Raw genomic sequence first — 16,845 nt, 5'->3', positions numbered from 1 at the left:
CTCCATCTATTTTACTGGAGAAGCATTGGTCTTCAGATTTGTGAATCAAGCCCTTGTATTTTTGCATTGTAAAAACATCAGATTAAACAAATTTATGCTTCATTGAAAGAGGGTCAGCAAAATTCCTTCTGAGCACCATAGTGAGAACATGTTTAACTGTGTTAATTAAATCTGGGCTGAGGTTCAAGTTCCACATACCAGGTTCCATGCACATCTACCAGCAGCAGAACAATAGCTGCAAAATATTTACTGGAAATGAAAAGCACAAAGAGAACCAATGTGAGCTAGCAATATAAGCTATGAATAACACACAGCAAAAGCAGATCCAGAGCCCAGGAGAAGGCCAACGAGGCAGGCAAATTAGCAATGAGAACTGTTGCCCAACATTAGCATCAAGCAACGCTGGTAAGATTCACAACACTCCGTTCAGTCCTTAGTCAAGCAAATTCTCACTCAAGTCAAAGGTGTTTTTTCCTGAGTAAAATCTGAGTAAGGACTACAGTATTTGGCCACGCAGAATACCTCATACAGTATTGCTGTGTTCCTTTGCAATATCAGAAATGCAACATAACATGCCTTGAAGGATAAACTCAATAAAAGATCAGTTTTTCCTCACTCAAGCTTATTCATATTTATGAACCAGAATTTTTGCATAAGCTTTCCCTGTGGTCAGTGATTACTACACATGCAGAAAATCCTACCTTCCAGTATGCACCGTCAATTACCAGTGGGTACTGCAAAGTAGGGACCTTCTGGACTGTGAACACATCCTTATATACAGGACACATTTCAGGAGAAATAACTGTGCTACAGACAGCAGCAGAGAATCTCAGTGTTTACGGGAAAGGAGAACTCTGCTGAGTCTCCTGCTACTGCTGTAAGTCCACCCTGGGATTGGCTTCATGTCAAGAACTACCAGCAGCAAGATGATGCTCTTTAAGGCACTCTGAAGAAAAGCACTAAGTGAATTCCAGCACGTTACTCTAGTTGTACCACTGAGTTGTTAATTGAATAAGGAAGGAATATTTAAGTATCTTTTAACTTTTTCTGTACCAGACTTGGATTAAGTATGTGAAGACACTCAGGGATGACAGAAAAAATGAGATGACCTGAGGTTTAGGTGTTGTCATCACATGGATTTACAGCATTATTCACTTTAAAATCAAAGTGGAGGTGAGAATAAATCTCTGCAATCTGTAATACCTCCGTATTGTCAGTTCTTCAGTGAACTGTCAGTATTACCTTGGATTATGCATCTCTCTCAGCTTTTCTGACATTCTCAAGCTGCAAATCTCATAATCAATAGGTGTGTGCTTATTTAATACATACCAATTCTGCAGTACTTCACTATGTATTTTCATTCTTAACTATGGGTGTCAGCAAAACAGTCCATTGTAGGAATACAGATTTGAAAATGGTCTTTACCTGGCTCTCTGTTTTGTATCTGCATATTTTTAGGTACAAAATTGTAAACTGCTCCTAAAAATCATGCCTTTGAAATCTTAATTTTGAAAAAAATCAGTGAATTCAGCCACAGGTTTTTCCAGAACCAGTGGAGATTTTTCAAACCAGCGCATTTTGCATACTTCTCCGCACTTCACTGAGAAACCCTCCATAGTAGTTTTCTAATGAAATAACAAAACTTGCAAATTCTGAGATGGATGAAATGAAAATATTGGGCTTTTCAAGCCCACAAATTAATTAAATAAATAAATAGGGCTTTTGGGGCACAGAAGCCATTTGAGCAAGGAGAAATCTCTGCTGTCTTCAAATCCATTACCAGCTCTCTTCCATGTAGTCTTAATCTAACCTATCTCATACCTTTTTGTAGCAAATAGCTTTGCTATAGATAATTTTAAGGCTGTGAGGTTGTGAGATGTTTTGACAGAGAGGGGAGGGGTATGAATTCTACTTTAGCTGTTTGCTCAGTGTTTTTCCTGACATATTTCAGTAGTAAGTCCCATGTAATTGCTCCATAAATGAGCTAATGCAGAGAACAGCTCTCTGCTCTAAATGTGGTGGGTCTTTCAAAAGCTTCCCAAAAGGATTTAATAACATCCTGTCTCAGATAATCAGTGTCAGTTGTAGTCAGTCTAATCACATTCTCATGTGCAAGGTTGAAAAATAATTAGTAACTGCAAGTTTTATTTATTTGCCTGATATACAAACACAAAAATTAATTTGTCAGCTTCTGCAATTTACATGGGATATTGTTTTCTCATTGGCAAATCAGAAATCAGCAAAACACACATACATTTTTGTCTAAAGCAACTGTAAATTTTAAAGGAAACAAAATGGAAAAAGCTCCCAGTGCTGTTACTGTTTTGTTTCCTTTCTGAAACAACAGTTGTAAGAAACTTGTAAGTATTGAAAATAATAAACAAACCTATTTAAAAAGAATCTTGTATAGTCACCATATACAAATAATAGGTTACTACAGGAAAAATGTCAGTCCCCAAAACCTGATGATAAAGTATTTCAGATTATCAGATTTTAAAATTACTTTTTATTATGCTGTAGCATGATAAAGTAACTCATTTTCCTCTTCTTTCTACAGAGCTCCCTTATCCCTCACTGATGTGATTGAGAGCGACTCCAGTGTCAAGTGAGGTTCGAATTTGGGCATACTGTTGTAATAGTCTGTGTTTCCTTGTCTTATCCTGGAATATGCAGTATGTTACTTCATATATTGTCTGTGGCTCATCTGACAATAATCACAGAGGATATTTACAGACCTATAGCCAATTTGAAAAAAAAAAAAAAGGTGAATTTCTCAGTGAAACACAATCAACACTTTATTTCACTGTCTAGAGAAGAGCAACTAACAATTCCTCAGTTTTGGTGGCAGATGGTGATTGATCCGCTGTTCCTGGAGCAGAGTCATACAGACCACTTTGTCTGTTTAAGAAATACACTTATGAAAAAAATAAACACAATGCCCCTTATGGTCCCCTCTCCATATACCATAGGTGAGTAAAATTTATAGCATCTGATATGTATAAAGATCCCTGGTTCATGTACTACTCAGAAACACTGCTCTTTATATGGTAGGTGTATTGGGTTTGCATGGCAAGGTTTTGGTAGTGGGGGCCTACAGGGGTGGCTTCTGTGAGAAGGTGCTAGAAGCTTCCCCTGTGTCCGACAAAGCCAAAGCCAGACGGCTCTGAGACGGACCCACCACTGGCCAAGGCTGAGCCCGTCAGTGACGGTGGTAGCGCCTCTGGGATAACAGAGTTAAGAAGGGATAAAAACCTTGTGCAACAGAAATGGCAGCCTGAGAGAGGAGTGAGAACATGTGAGAGAAACAGCCCTGCAGACCCCCAGGTCGGTGAAGAAGGAGGGGGAGGAGGTGCTCCAGGTGCTGGGGCAGAGATTCCCCTGCAGCCCGTGGGGAAGACCATGGTGAGGCAGGCTGTCTCCCTGCAGCCCAGGCAGGTCCACGGTGGAGCAGATCTCCACCTGCAGCCCGGGGAGGACCCCATGCCGGAGCAGGTGGATGCTTGAAGGAGGCTGTGACCCTGTGGGAAGCCCGCGCTGGAGCAGGCTCCTGGCAGGACCTGTGGCCCCGTGGAGAGAGGAGCCCACACTGGAGCAGGTTTTCTGGCAGGACTTGTGACCCCATGGGGGACCCACGCTGGAGCAGTGTGCTCCTGAAGGACTGCAGCCCGTGGAAGGGACCCACATTGGAGCAGTTCATGAGGAACTGCAGCCTGTGGGAAGGACGCATGTTGGAGAAGCTCAAGGAGGACTGTCTCCCGTGGGAGGGACCCCAGGCTGGAGCAGGGGAAGAGTGAGGAGTCCTACCCCGAGGAGGAAGGAGCAGCAGAGACAACGTGTGATGAACTGACCACAACCCCCATTCCCCATCCCCCTGCACTGCTCTGGGGGAGGATGCAGAGAAAATCAGGATTGAAGTTGTGCCTGGGAAGAAAGGGGGGAGGAGGTGTTTTAAGATTTGGTTTTATCTCTCATTACCCTACTCTGATTTGATTGGTAATAAATTAAATAATTTTCCCAAGTCGAGTCTGTTTTGCCCGTGATGGTAATTGATGATTGATCTCCCTGCACTTATCTCAACCCAAGAGCATTCCATTGTATTTTCTCTCCCCTGCCCAGCTGAGGAGGGGGAGTGATAGAGCAACTTTGGTGGGCACCTGGGATCCAGCCAGGGTCAACCCAGCACAGTAGGATACACATGGTTATTTTACAAATGCCAATGCAAATCTGAATGATTTTTGTGAAATAATGTCTTTTTCAGAAGTTGGAGAATTTCATGGTTCCTCCACTTGTGAGTGGTGGACTTAGTGAACAGACTTTAGCAGTCTCTAAGCACAAGCCACCCCAAATCTTGAACCTGTTAAAGAGAGAAGGATTTTCTGTAGAGCAGGAAAGAATGTGTCCTGGTTTGATTTTACCTTAAACTCAGTGCTCTTTAAGACATGAAGGGGATCTGAAAGTCACCCTTAAACTGGGTTGTACTATTATGGTTTCTATACTTGCCCAATTTAGCCCTATTTTACCCCAGTATGAAGAAGTTAAGCACAAGAACTGCTATTTTTGCCTCTATTAACACCATGCAGCTATTTTAAGGGCACGCTTTTATAAACACTAATAACCTCTCATGAAACATTGACAGAGCAAGCTACAAGAACCGCAGGGATGCCTTGGAACATACTGTCACGACTCTACCTCCACATCCCGTCCCCACTGAAGAGGCACGTGGCAGTGATGCTGATTTAACATCACAGACTTGCAAGATGCTGTCAGTTGTGCTTGCTACCTACTTTCCTACCAGTCATGCCAATGTAGGTAACTGGCTGTCATCTCCACGGAACAAAGGCTGGAGCTAATAAAAATGTCAAACAATCCATTTTCTGTGAGGGGGTGGCAGTTCTATTCCTGGAGTTACCCAGAACTATCTATGACCACAGGATTAAATAATGTAAAACTGCTGCAGGGACTGCAACAATATATCTTAATAAATATTTTATATATAATTCCCTAATTGAAAAACAGGGTCCTATGGAACCATGCATCCCCCCAGATTAGGGTAATCTGTGGGGACTGGACCAGTAGCTTCACAGAGCAGACACAAATGCTAACAGAGTACCTGGGAATATAAGAAGGCTGGGAATGTCCATTGAGCAGAAAAGGGCGGAAGATGACGACACCCATTATCAGTGAAGTTAATACCCATTTTCTGATAGTATAGAAATACAGAGATGTTGCTCTGTGAACTCAGTTTAACACATTTTAGGAGCGTGTGTTGCACTGGCAAAAGGCCTGCTGGCTTGGGCACCTCTCAGTATCTTTCTGATGAGGCACAAAAATCCATCCTTCTTCTTCATCCCATTTCTTGTCTTTTTTTGCCCTACTCTTCTAACAAGCTCCTGCCATGGCTTCTCTTCATCTCCAGCTTTGCCCATCTGTGCAATTCCCATCTAATATGTTTCTGATTTGGCCACTGGCTCCTCTTGGTGCATCAGATGCTGCAATGCTGAAGGTGAAAGACCACTTCCATGTCACCTCTTGGTGACACTTCCAGGCACTACAGCAAGCTTCGTCTGCCTGGAAGAATTAGGAAGGAAGTGTTGTTCAGTCCTGAAACTCTGGGATCAAGAACATTAACTGATATTGAACCTATGTGAGATTTAGTTGCCAAACTAATATGTCTCTGTTAAACAGCTATGATCCTTTTTTTTCAGATGCTTTTGAAGTGTGCAACTTTGAATGTTTATAAAAATCATAGAATCATAGAATCATAGAGTGGTTTGTGTTGGAACACCCCTTTAAAGGTTGTCTAGTTCCAACCCCCCTGCCACGGGCAGGTTCACCTTCCACTAGAGCAGCTTGCTCTAAGCCCCATCCAACCTGGCCTTGAACACTTCCAGGGATGGGGCATCCACAACTTCTCTGGGCAACCTGTTCCAGTGCCTCACCACCCTCACAGTGAAGAACTTCTTCCTTACAACTAATCTAAATCTACCCTCTTTCAGTTTAAAGCCATTACCCCTTGTCCTATCACTACATGCGCTTGTAAAAAGTCCCTCTCCAGCTTTCTTGTAAGCCCCCTTCAGGTACTGGAAGGCTGCTATAAGGTCTCCCTGGAGCCTTCTCTTCTCCAGGCTGAATGACCCCAACTCTGTCAGCCTTTCTTCACAGGATGGTCTTTGTGGCCCTCCTCTGGACTCGCTCCAACAGGTCCATGTCTTTTATATGTTGGGGGTCCCAGAGCTGCACACAGTACTCCAGGTGGGGTCTTACCAGAGCACAGTAGAGGGGGAGAATCACCTCCCTTGACCTGCTGGTCATGCTTCTTTTGATGCAGCCCAGGATACGGTTGGCTTTCTGGGCTGCAAGTGCACATTGCTGGGTGATGTTGAGCTTCTCGTCAACCAACACCCCCAAGTCATTCACGACAGGGCTGCTCTCAGTCCGTTCATCACCCAGGCTGTATTTGTACTTGGGATTGCCCCGACCCTTGTGCAGGACCTTGCATTTGGCCTTGTTCAATTCATGAGGTTCGCACAGGCCCACCTCTCAAGCCTGCCAAGGTCCCTCTGGATGGCATCCCTTCCCTCCAGTGTGTCAACCACACCACACAGCTTGGTGTCATCAGCAAACTTGCTGAGGGTGCACTCAATCCCACTGTCCATGTCGCTGACAAAGATGTTAAACAGTGCCAGTTCCAATACCGACCCCTGAGGAACGCCACTTGCCACTGCTCTCCACTGGGACATCAAGCCATTGACTGCAACTTTTTGGGTGTGACCATCCAGCCAATTCCTTATCCACCAAGTGGTCCATCCATCAAATCCATGTCTCTCCAATTTAGAGAAAAAGCTGTGGTGTGGGGCAGTGTCAAATGATGTCTGTTGCAATTCTTTTATCCAGCAATGCTGTAACCCCATTGTAGAAGGCCACCAGATTTTTCAGGCACGATTTGCCCTTAGTGAAGCCATGTTGGCTGTCACTAATCACCTCCTTATTTTCCATGTGCCTTAGCATAGTTTCCGTGAGGATCTCTTCCATGATCTTACCGGGCACAGAGGTGAGACTGACTGGCCTGCAGTTCCCATGGCCTTCCTTTTTCCCCCTTTTTAAAAATGGGGGTTATGTTTCCCCTTTTCCAGTTAGTGGGAACTTTACTGGACTGCCATGACTTCTCAAATATGATGGATAGTGGCTTAGCCACTTTAATTGCTAGTTCTCTCAGGACCCGCAGATGCAACTCATCAGGTCCCATGGATGCATCTCATCAGGTGCCACGGACTTGTGCACCTTCGGGTTCCTTAGATGGTCTCTAACCTGATTTCCTATGGTGGGCAGTTATTCATTCTCCCAGTCCCTGCCTTTGCCTTCTGTGACTTGGGCATTATGGCTGTAGCACTTGTTGGTGAAGACTGAGGCAAAAAAGTCATTGAGTACCTCAGCCTTCTCCGTATCCTGGATAACCAGGTCTCCAATTTCCTTCCAGAGAGGGCCCATATTTTCCCTAGTCTTCCTTTTATCACTGACGTACCTGTAGTAGCTTTTCTTGTTGTCCGTGACTTCCCTGGCCAGATTTAATTCTATCACAGCTTTAGCTTTCCTAAGTGATCCCTGGCTGCTTGGACAATTTCTCTTTATATTCCTCCCAGGGTACCTGTCCTTGCTTCCACCCTCTGTAGGCTTCCTTTTTGTGTCTGAGTTTGTTGGGATGCATTGCTCCTGAGCTTGGAGGAGGTGATCCTTGAATATTAACTGGCTTTTCTGGTTCTCTCTTCCCTCCAGGGCTCTATCCTATGGTACTCTACCAAGCAAATCCCTGAAGAGGCCAAAGTCTGCTCTCCTGAAGTCCAGGTTAGCCAGCTTGCTGTGCGCCCTCCTCACTGCCCTAAGGATCTTGAACTCCACCATTTCATGGTTGGTCACTGTAGCCAAGGCTTCGCATTCCCCACCAGCCCCTCCTTGCTGGTGAGAACAAGGTCCCTCTCCTCCTTGGCTCCTCCATCACTTGGAGAAGGAAGTTATCATCAATGGATTCCAGGAACCTCCTGGATTGCTTATACCCTGCTATGTTGTCCCTCCAACAGATACCAGGGTGGTTGAAGTCCCCCCTGAGGATGACCAGGGCTTGTGAAGGTGAGGCTGCTCCTATCTGTCTATAAAGGGCCTCATCAGATCCATCTTCCTGGTCAGGTGACCTGTAGCAGACCCCCACTATAATGTCACCTGTCCTTGCCCTCCCTTTAATCCTGACCCATAGGCTCTTGGTCAGCTCCCCATCCATCCCCAGGCAGAGCTCCATGCACTCCAGCTGGTCCTTGACACAGAGGGCACCTGCCCCTCCTCATCCCCCCTGCCTGTCCTTCCTAAAGAGCCTGTGTCCTTCCACTCCAACACTCCAGTTGTAGCAGCCATCCCACCATGCCAATACGATTATAGCCCTACAGGCATGTGCATGTCTCTAACTCCTCTTGTTTATTCCCCATGCTACGTGCATTTGCATAGAGGCATTTAAGTTGGGCTCCCGATGAAGCTGACTTACTGGCTGGAGTGGCTGGAATTCCTTTGTGCTGCTCTTCAGGCGCTCTCCTGCTGACCCGTGATCCCTCTCCAGGCTCTGGGCATCTATTGCTGCACTGGCATCAAACTGGTAGGAGTGGGATGGATCGAGGTTCTCCTCCACCAGCAACTTTAATTCAAAGCCCTCTTTACCAGCTTGGCAAGCCTATGCTTGTTATAGTACAGATTCTTGACACTCTGGAAGGCTCCTTGGAGTATGTTAGGTCCCAGCTCCAAAGCAGGCAGGTTGAGGGCTTCTTAACAAAAAAAAAATCATTGGCTATTTTTTTGCTATGAGTAAACCCACATTTTTTTCCTTAGTTATATTTTCAGAAATGTCTAAGGCATTTTAACATAAAAATATGGCACGCAGTATTCCAGTTGATATAGTTAAAATTTTGCAAAACATTAAGCAGTCTGTCACTGGAAAGTTTTGGGTGACCTCAGCGACCAGTAGTGCTACTGGGTCATCATATCTACCTTACCTAGCTGTTTATCTGTCTATATTTATCAAACCATGTGGGCAGCCTTTTGTGGAGTAAATGTGTATGTATGTGCACACATGTGCACACACATGAATATGTATGTATATACTTTAAATCCACTATTTTCAGAAAATGTATGTGGCAAATAGTATATAAACTCTTCAGAGTTAAACTTCCATGCTCAGAATAGAAATATGTGAATGAATAATTATCACTGTATTAAGCATGTTGACAGAGCAGTTGTGGTAGGATTGGAGCTACTTGCAATGTTTGATTTTATTTGTTGATGCCTTCAAATACTTGTGTAGCCAAAACACAAATTACTTTTCATTCAGACACAAGGCAGTTGGTTCAATACAGGTGTATCAACAAAACATGAGGATTTATGACTAATTGAATTGATGAACTTTCTGTTCTCAAGATCCTAAGACGCCATACCCTTTGTGAATAATGGCACAGGAGACAACATGAGCTAATCAGTTTTACATAAATTTCTAATAATTAACAACTGATTTAAGCTCTCAAAAGAATTTGTGGAAACAGACCACATTTTTCCAAACTTTTGCTAGCTTTATTGCATTAAGTGGGTGCTCTAGTTTGCATATGAATATCCACCATTGGCTTCAATCTAGTTAGGTATTACAACAAAATCCAAGACTGTGAGAAGCTTTGCAAGCTTGGCGATCTTTTCTCTCGGTATCACTGTGGCATTTTATTGTGGGTATATGACTTCATATTTTGTCAGTCTTTAAATGCATGAAATATACTAACTGATCTGAAATTTAACAGCTGGCTGAGTACAATTTTACTGATGATTAGATTTGGGGGAAGAGAAACAGGTGCAGAAACACTCCCTCCTGCAACTACAGAAAAATATGATAGGAATTAGTCATTCAGTATCTGCATGGAAATAATCACAAATTGTTAATAATATTTCATTCTGAGTCTCCTACTTAGGAAGCTGATCATCTGCATATTGTGAAAAGCATTAGCTAGCTTTACTGTCTTGTAGCTTATAAACTGTTTCTATAGAGTAAAACCAGTCACTGTTTTCAGGGTTATAAATCATCTTTGCAATATAATTCAATGACAGCTAATAGTGTGTATACTGCTTAAATGCATTTTGTTATTTCCTGTGGGAAGCAATAGCCATAAATGCCAAAATATACCTGTTGTCTGTAGGCATTTCCCATTGGAACTATACTTGCTTATATGTTTTATATGTCTCATGAACTTTCAGTACTAGTATGGGTCTCCAATGCTGTCAGTGATAACATCCAACAGCTTTTCTTAGGCGTTTATTTTGATGATGAGTTTTTGTATAATGGCAAGACTCAGTTTTCATGTGAATGGTTTTCCACACGCAAGAAAACAAATATCAGACTGACCTAAGGGCTGTCCTTTCCTCCATTTCCCTTGGGATCTTTTCTTCAACTAGCTGAATAAGTGTTGTTTCTAATGTAATTAGGCCATCGTGAATCATTTCTCCCTACTTTTTCTCTATCATAAATGCTTTGCTCCAGTGTCCCAGAAGCAGATCCACTTTTTGCCCTTTTTTATGGTTTGACTTCAGGCAATCTTTACAAAGCTCCAGCTGCCCCCTCTGAGTGCACATAACAAAGCTTTGTTTCAGCATGAACATTATATGGTAGCTGGCAGTATGTATCCGGCCAAGAAGACTTCTGTGTCTAGAAGTGAATTTTTATCAATCTTAATGACACAAATTTGGAAAGATGTTTTGGTTTCCTAATATGGAATATTAGGATGCTTAAGGTATCAGGTGCATAAATTAGAAATACTATAAAAGCTACCTTCTAAATCCTTTATTGCCAGTGTAATTCTCCATTTTTCCCATTTTTTTTCACAGTCTTCCTTGGAGTGTCTAAGTTTGGGAGCTTTGGATAATCACTGACTCAGTTTGTCATCTAGGAATGGACTACGTAAAAGGACTTATTTACTGCAGACATCAACTGTGCTTGTATTTATATTTCATACCTTTTCCAAAATCTGCTATGACATTTTTAAATGGGCATGTGAATGTGTGAATAAAATCATACTGAATATAGAGTAGGATTAACTTTACTGAGAATAGCAGCTCTTTTGTGCAAAGACTGGTCTGTGCTTGCATGGTTCCAGCAATCCATGCCTGGTGCCTCCAGAGAATCTGAAAGAATTAATCATTACAAGACATCCCTCTAAAATGGCACGTTTTACATGGTAAGTATAATAAAACTAACATTTAAGGTACTCCTTTCACCCCAAAGAGTTATCCTATATTATATATGATAGCTCAATAACTTTCATTTACTCACTGAATACATAGGCTAAAGATCTGTTTTCTAAGCAGCTCCAGTAAACTACTGTGTGAGGTGTTTCAGCAAGAGAGGGAAGTGCTGGTGTGCTGCGGAAAGGGCAGTGATGTCTTTCTGGGAACACTATGCAGAATCCCAGTCACCCATTTTCAAGAGAGGGATTCAGTCCTGAAGAGATGCACAGAAAATGCTTTTTCTGAGACTTAAGAGGCGTCTTAGAAAACAAACTCAAAAGCAAAGCTGTTAGAAGACGGAGTATCTGGTTGCCTGTAACTGCAGAGAACTGTTCCAAAATGTCCAGGTTCCTAAATGTCTTTTTTTTCCTGAATTGCTTTTTCACAAAAAGGCTGTTGTCCATAGATTTGTTGTAACAATGGATTTCAGCACTTCCAAATCTTACTCCCTTCAGTGTTCAGTGACATTCAAGTAAATTGGTACTTGTGGGAGAACAGAACCAGGCACCAGCTCAGTACTGCCAATGATGGGAGTGAGAAATTGAAGAAATCTCGTTGAGAAAGCCAGTTTTACCTTTCAGAAATTCATGCAGCTAATGAATTTGTCATTTGATCTCTGCTAGCAATGCATTTATCAGTCCAACACTTTCACGTGTTTATAATACAAATGCACTGCAACAGAGCAGTTGTATTTTCAATTAAGAATACTATGATTACAGAGGTGATATCTAGAGCAACATTCCCAGGAGATGCTTCCAGGCAGCTTAAAATCAATAGAAATTATGAGTATTTTACATCTCTTCAGATTTGGTTTTGGTTTGTCTATATAACCCTTATCTTGTACCCCTGAAGAGCATGGATGCTTTCACTGTGGATAGATTTCTACGTTCCTTTTGCTGAGAAAATTAAGCACTGATCTGCTTCAGAAATCTGCTCAGTGGAGAATTGGTAAATATGCATGTAAATAACTGCCCTAGAGTATAAACTGAGCTATTTTCATGTTGTAGTGTGGTAGGTTAGAAGAACAAAATTAATTAAAAAAAGAGAGACTACATTTCAGGTCAGAAATTGTTTTTCTGTCTGCTCAGAAACCCAGTTGAGTCCTCCTCTCCTGCCTGTCACTCTAGATTTAGATTATTTTTGCTAAATTCCGCTCTTAGTGAAGAAGTTATTAATCACTGACTGTACCTCTGATGAAATAATTCAGTGGAATTGCCTGGGCTGGTTGGCATGGAGTTTATCTCTTGTATATCCATACAGGTTCTCTCAGTCCATCTTGCACTCTGTAGGGCTATTTGAAATTGATTCTTTCTGGTTTTATGTGTCTTCCATTATAAAGAACAGATTTTCTGTTGTCTTAGGGTATACTACATTCATTTTGAAGACACTTATCTATGCCAGGCACTGTTACATTGGACTCTTGGGTATGTCAGATAAACAATATGGCTCCCAATGTACAGAAAATCAGCTCACTTCTCTGTCACTTGACTTGCTCTCCTACCCTTTTCCCTCCTCATCCATTTAAAGTATGAGTTCATTGAGGGAGAGGAAATCTCTTAGGATTTTGGGAGAACAGCTTGCAGAATAATGAATCTTTATTGCAGGATGGGACTTCGAGCAATGTAGTAAATAGAAAATGAGAGAAGGATTCTTGTGGGAACACTTGAGTGGAGGGTCTTTTGAGAAATCAAGAAAAAGGCTAGAAAGAACAATATCTGTGGGATGGCAGTCCTTGAGATTTATTAAAAACATCCCAATACTCTCAGACTTGTTTGGGGTTAAATTTCAGATTAGCTAATGGGAAGATTTGAAAATTATTTCATTACCCTAAATACCATTTTAAACCAGACAAGTATCAATGAAAAGGTTGAATCCGGAATAATGCAGGAACCAGAGCAGGCTCAGAGGTAAAGAAAACACAGAATTTCACCACCCCGTGGATGAGCGCTGCCAGGGGATAGGGCAGCGCAGGGATGAAGGAGCAGGCATGGTGTTCCTGCTTGTGCAGGAGCAAGGAGCCATGACTGCTGCTTCTTCAACAGGGATGAGCAAGAGTTTTTAGCTTACTCACAGCATCCTTTCCTTTGGCCGTAGCAGTGGCAGGTCTCTGGCAGAGGCAAAGCAGGCAGCTGCCCCAGCAACTGCATACTTTGTCTATGTCTAGAGCTGGCTCTGCAAATCCCATTCCATTTGTTTCAGGGCTTGAATCATATACTATACCTGGCGCAAGGCCCATTCTATGCTTTGAAAGTGCTTTGGGGGAAAAAAAAAAAGTGCTGCAAAACAAAATTGCCAGGTGTGAGCAATCAGAGCACAATTAAATCTATTATGAATGGAATGAATTATCTCCTTAAAAAAAATATTAGCTGTTGTGGAACGTGTCTCATTTAGCAATTAAAAAATGCATATGTTCAGGTGAGTATTATTACTGCTTGGCTAACTCCTGTCATGTGCTTCTTCATACTTTCTTTTGCCAGAACTGGCTGTGTTGCAGAAAACAGTCTTCATCCAGATGTACATCAGTGAGTCACAGGCACGAGACTGTTTTATTCAGTATAGACAATGTCTAACTATGATAACAGCAAACTAATGGATACTTTTAAAACTAGAGAGATATAAATGCAGAATGTATAATGGTGAGAATTCAATGACATGAAATACACCTCTCAAAGGGAGGGCATTGAGGATTAAAGGTGAGACAGGCTCTGAAGTAGTACTTGGCTGAAGTCCAGATCCTGTTTTCAAGACATGAATACAGAAAGGTTATTCTCTCTAACCAGTCTCACAGACACCTACATTTGGGATTCTGGAGTGCCCTGGGAGGTTGGACAGACACTGAGTTGCCTGGGGCTGAGCGGCTGGGCTCCCCAGCACTACTGTGATTCCTCTGCAAGGCAAGAGGTACAGGACCATGGAGGAGCCTGACCCATGCACCTAACCCATAGGGACGGGCAGTACAGAGTTAGCACAGAGCCCAGCAGCTGTGATCTCTTTTTTTAAGAACCCAGTGGTGACAGTGTATATCCCACACTTTTGGTGATTTGAGCACCAAATAAAAAAAAAAAAAAATTGGCTCTGTAGCTCTTGTTTCCTTGACTGTATGGTATTTCTTTCTTCAGCTGTTTAAGGACTCAGGGCTCCTTATTGAGGTGGTCTGAAAGTCCCCTCTGGACCCAGGGATCTCTTCTTGAGGCAATGCAGTTGCCTGTATTTTATGCCCGGAATATGATTTGACTGAGATACCAGAAGAGCAAGCGTGACTTTAGGTGCAGTACACTAATGCTAACTAGGCTGTGCAAATAATTGACATTCCTTTGGATTTGACTGCCAAGTGTAACCGCTGGCTAATTGGGCGTGAGGTTTGTAACAGTGTTAACTTGTTACAGTACAAACATGGAAGCCAGAAGGTCTGATCTGGTAGCTGATCCCCTCAACCAAAATCAAAACATGTGCAAGAAGCCAGGGAGGCAGAATTTCCAGTATGATAGTGGGGCCAAGACACATGGAAATCTGGTTCCTACTTGTGCAAGCTTTATTGGCCATAAACAATTAGAATCAAATTCCCATCTCAGCCAAAGGATAGCATTGTAATACCTCCCTAATGTATACTGAGGCTCTGGGCCAGTCCTGGAGGAGCTGAAAGAGTATCATGTGGCCCATATAGCCAAATCTTTTAGGGATGCAGAGGTCAAGTGAGCCTAATAGCAGACTGTACTCCCTTCACTCTCATGTAATTCTAGACCCTCTAACTTTCCCATGGTTCCTGCTAGAAGATACCATCTCCTTTGCCAGAATGTGCTACTGCTTAGTAGCAGAGCAATGGGGTTTGTCTCTTTGCAAAATATCAGCTTCAGGCTCCTGCCAGTTCCAGACCAGAGCTGCAGTCTCTTGGCTCCTACAAGCATAGAAGGTACTGTATTAAACCAGGGTAGATTAAAGGGTTGTCTCTAGGTAAAATAACTACTTTGCTTGACTTTTGAACTGGGGAAAGCATCATGCCTGATAAACAGACACCACAACTCAGCTAATGAAAATGACAGGGATTGGGTAGCACTTGATCAGCAGGTAAGCAGTCCTCCCTGACCCGGATCAAGCTGGGTGGTATTTGCAGAAGCTGGTGACTACTTAATAATGTTATAGTCTGCAAGGGACCCCTGGGAATGCGAGATGAGAGAGGAAGTGTTTGTGGGAGAAAGAAGCACTAAATAAGTTGAATGACTCTAGGGCCATGTTTAAGGTAGCTCAAGTGTGAAAACAGTAAGTCCTCAATTATTAGATAGTTGATTCACAACAGTTTCGGTTTTCTTTTTGCTGTGACATGTTCTCTTTGCTTTATAGAAAGAAAATTTGGGGAGCTGAAGGGCTACATCCCCTCAGCTTCATTGGTCTTGCTTGTACATTGCTCATTCCTAACCTCCCCGTGATTTCCTCTGCATAATAATAAGTGAGAGTATAAAATTAAGAGAGGTTTAACTTTCTCATGTCCTTATATTGCATAGGTACAGCACAAGATCACAGAAAGAACTGAAATTTCTGTTCTGTCTGAACAGTAGCTATTCTGCAGGAAGGGTGACAACCTTGACTATCACCAGCGGCTGCTGCTCTGACTCACCGCTCACCACTGCACCATTGTACTGGTGAACATCCGAGCTGTTGGTATCAGAATTCAGAATTCTTTTACAACATATTTGTCTCTATTTTTCTTTCTCTGAGCACAGCTCAACAGTGCATCTTGTTAGTTATTTCAGCAGTTACTAGTCACACTATCCATCCTCTTTTGGAAAGAAGCTGCACTCTTCCACTGTTGCTGGAAGGCTTAGTCTTGATCCTGGCAGCTGTTTTACACCTTTAGATGAGCAATCTTCTTGAATACTCACAGGATTATCCAGATAAGGTCTTTATAGCTTGTTCTGACAGAATTTTTTCTTCCTGACTCCCTCCTTTGCAAGGTGTATTTCAGCATCACCTCTGAACTTCCTACTGGCAACTACTTCTTTGCTGAGAAGTGACATCCTTTCACGGTCTAACGCCCAGTATCATCTTGTTCCTGTCTTGTTTTCATGTAATCTACTTCTAACAGCTCCAGACATCTTGGCAGGAGGGCCGAAGCATACTCACTATCTGTATTTCTTGGCCTTTTTCTGATAAGACTTCGAGTTCCCCTGCTCCCTATGGACCCTTGAATGAACATTGAAGGGGAATGCAAAATCCTACTCTCTCCTTTGCTGTGTTCAAGTGCAACAGGAATGGCAGTTCCTGCACTCCTGGGAATACAGACATGCTAAACTGCATAGCAAGAGGGTGGAAGGGTATGGGCCCAGCCCTGTCCTCTGTTGGCATCACTGGCCAACATCTGGGCCAGTGTACATTGTACATTGCTCATTCCTAACATCCACGGGAGTCTAGCAATGAAGCTCCACAATTTCTTTTTCTTAGGCTGTGTCTTAAAGACACATTTTGATACTTTAGGATGAATTCCTGCCCTGGTGCATTTAATGTTGAAAAACCAGTGGGAATTTAGGGTTGAGTTTCTTCTCTGAGTTCTCT

General features: G+C 42.7%; 1 protein-coding gene across 9 annotated transcripts in view; it reads right to left on the bottom strand.

The window, feature by feature from the left end:
* BEGAIN (brain enriched guanylate kinase associated) overlaps positions 1 to 16,845 on the bottom strand; it is a 162,514-nt gene that overhangs the window by 75,813 nt on the left and 69,856 nt on the right. The gene's annotated exons all lie outside the window — the stretch shown is intronic.

The sequence above is a fragment of the Haliaeetus albicilla genome, chromosome 5 (genome assembly GCF_947461875.1).
Source record: "Haliaeetus albicilla chromosome 5, bHalAlb1.1, whole genome shotgun sequence".
Classification (NCBI taxonomy): Eukaryota; Metazoa; Chordata; class Aves; order Accipitriformes; family Accipitridae; genus Haliaeetus; species Haliaeetus albicilla.
This window is presented reverse-complemented; position numbering and strand designations above follow the sequence as displayed.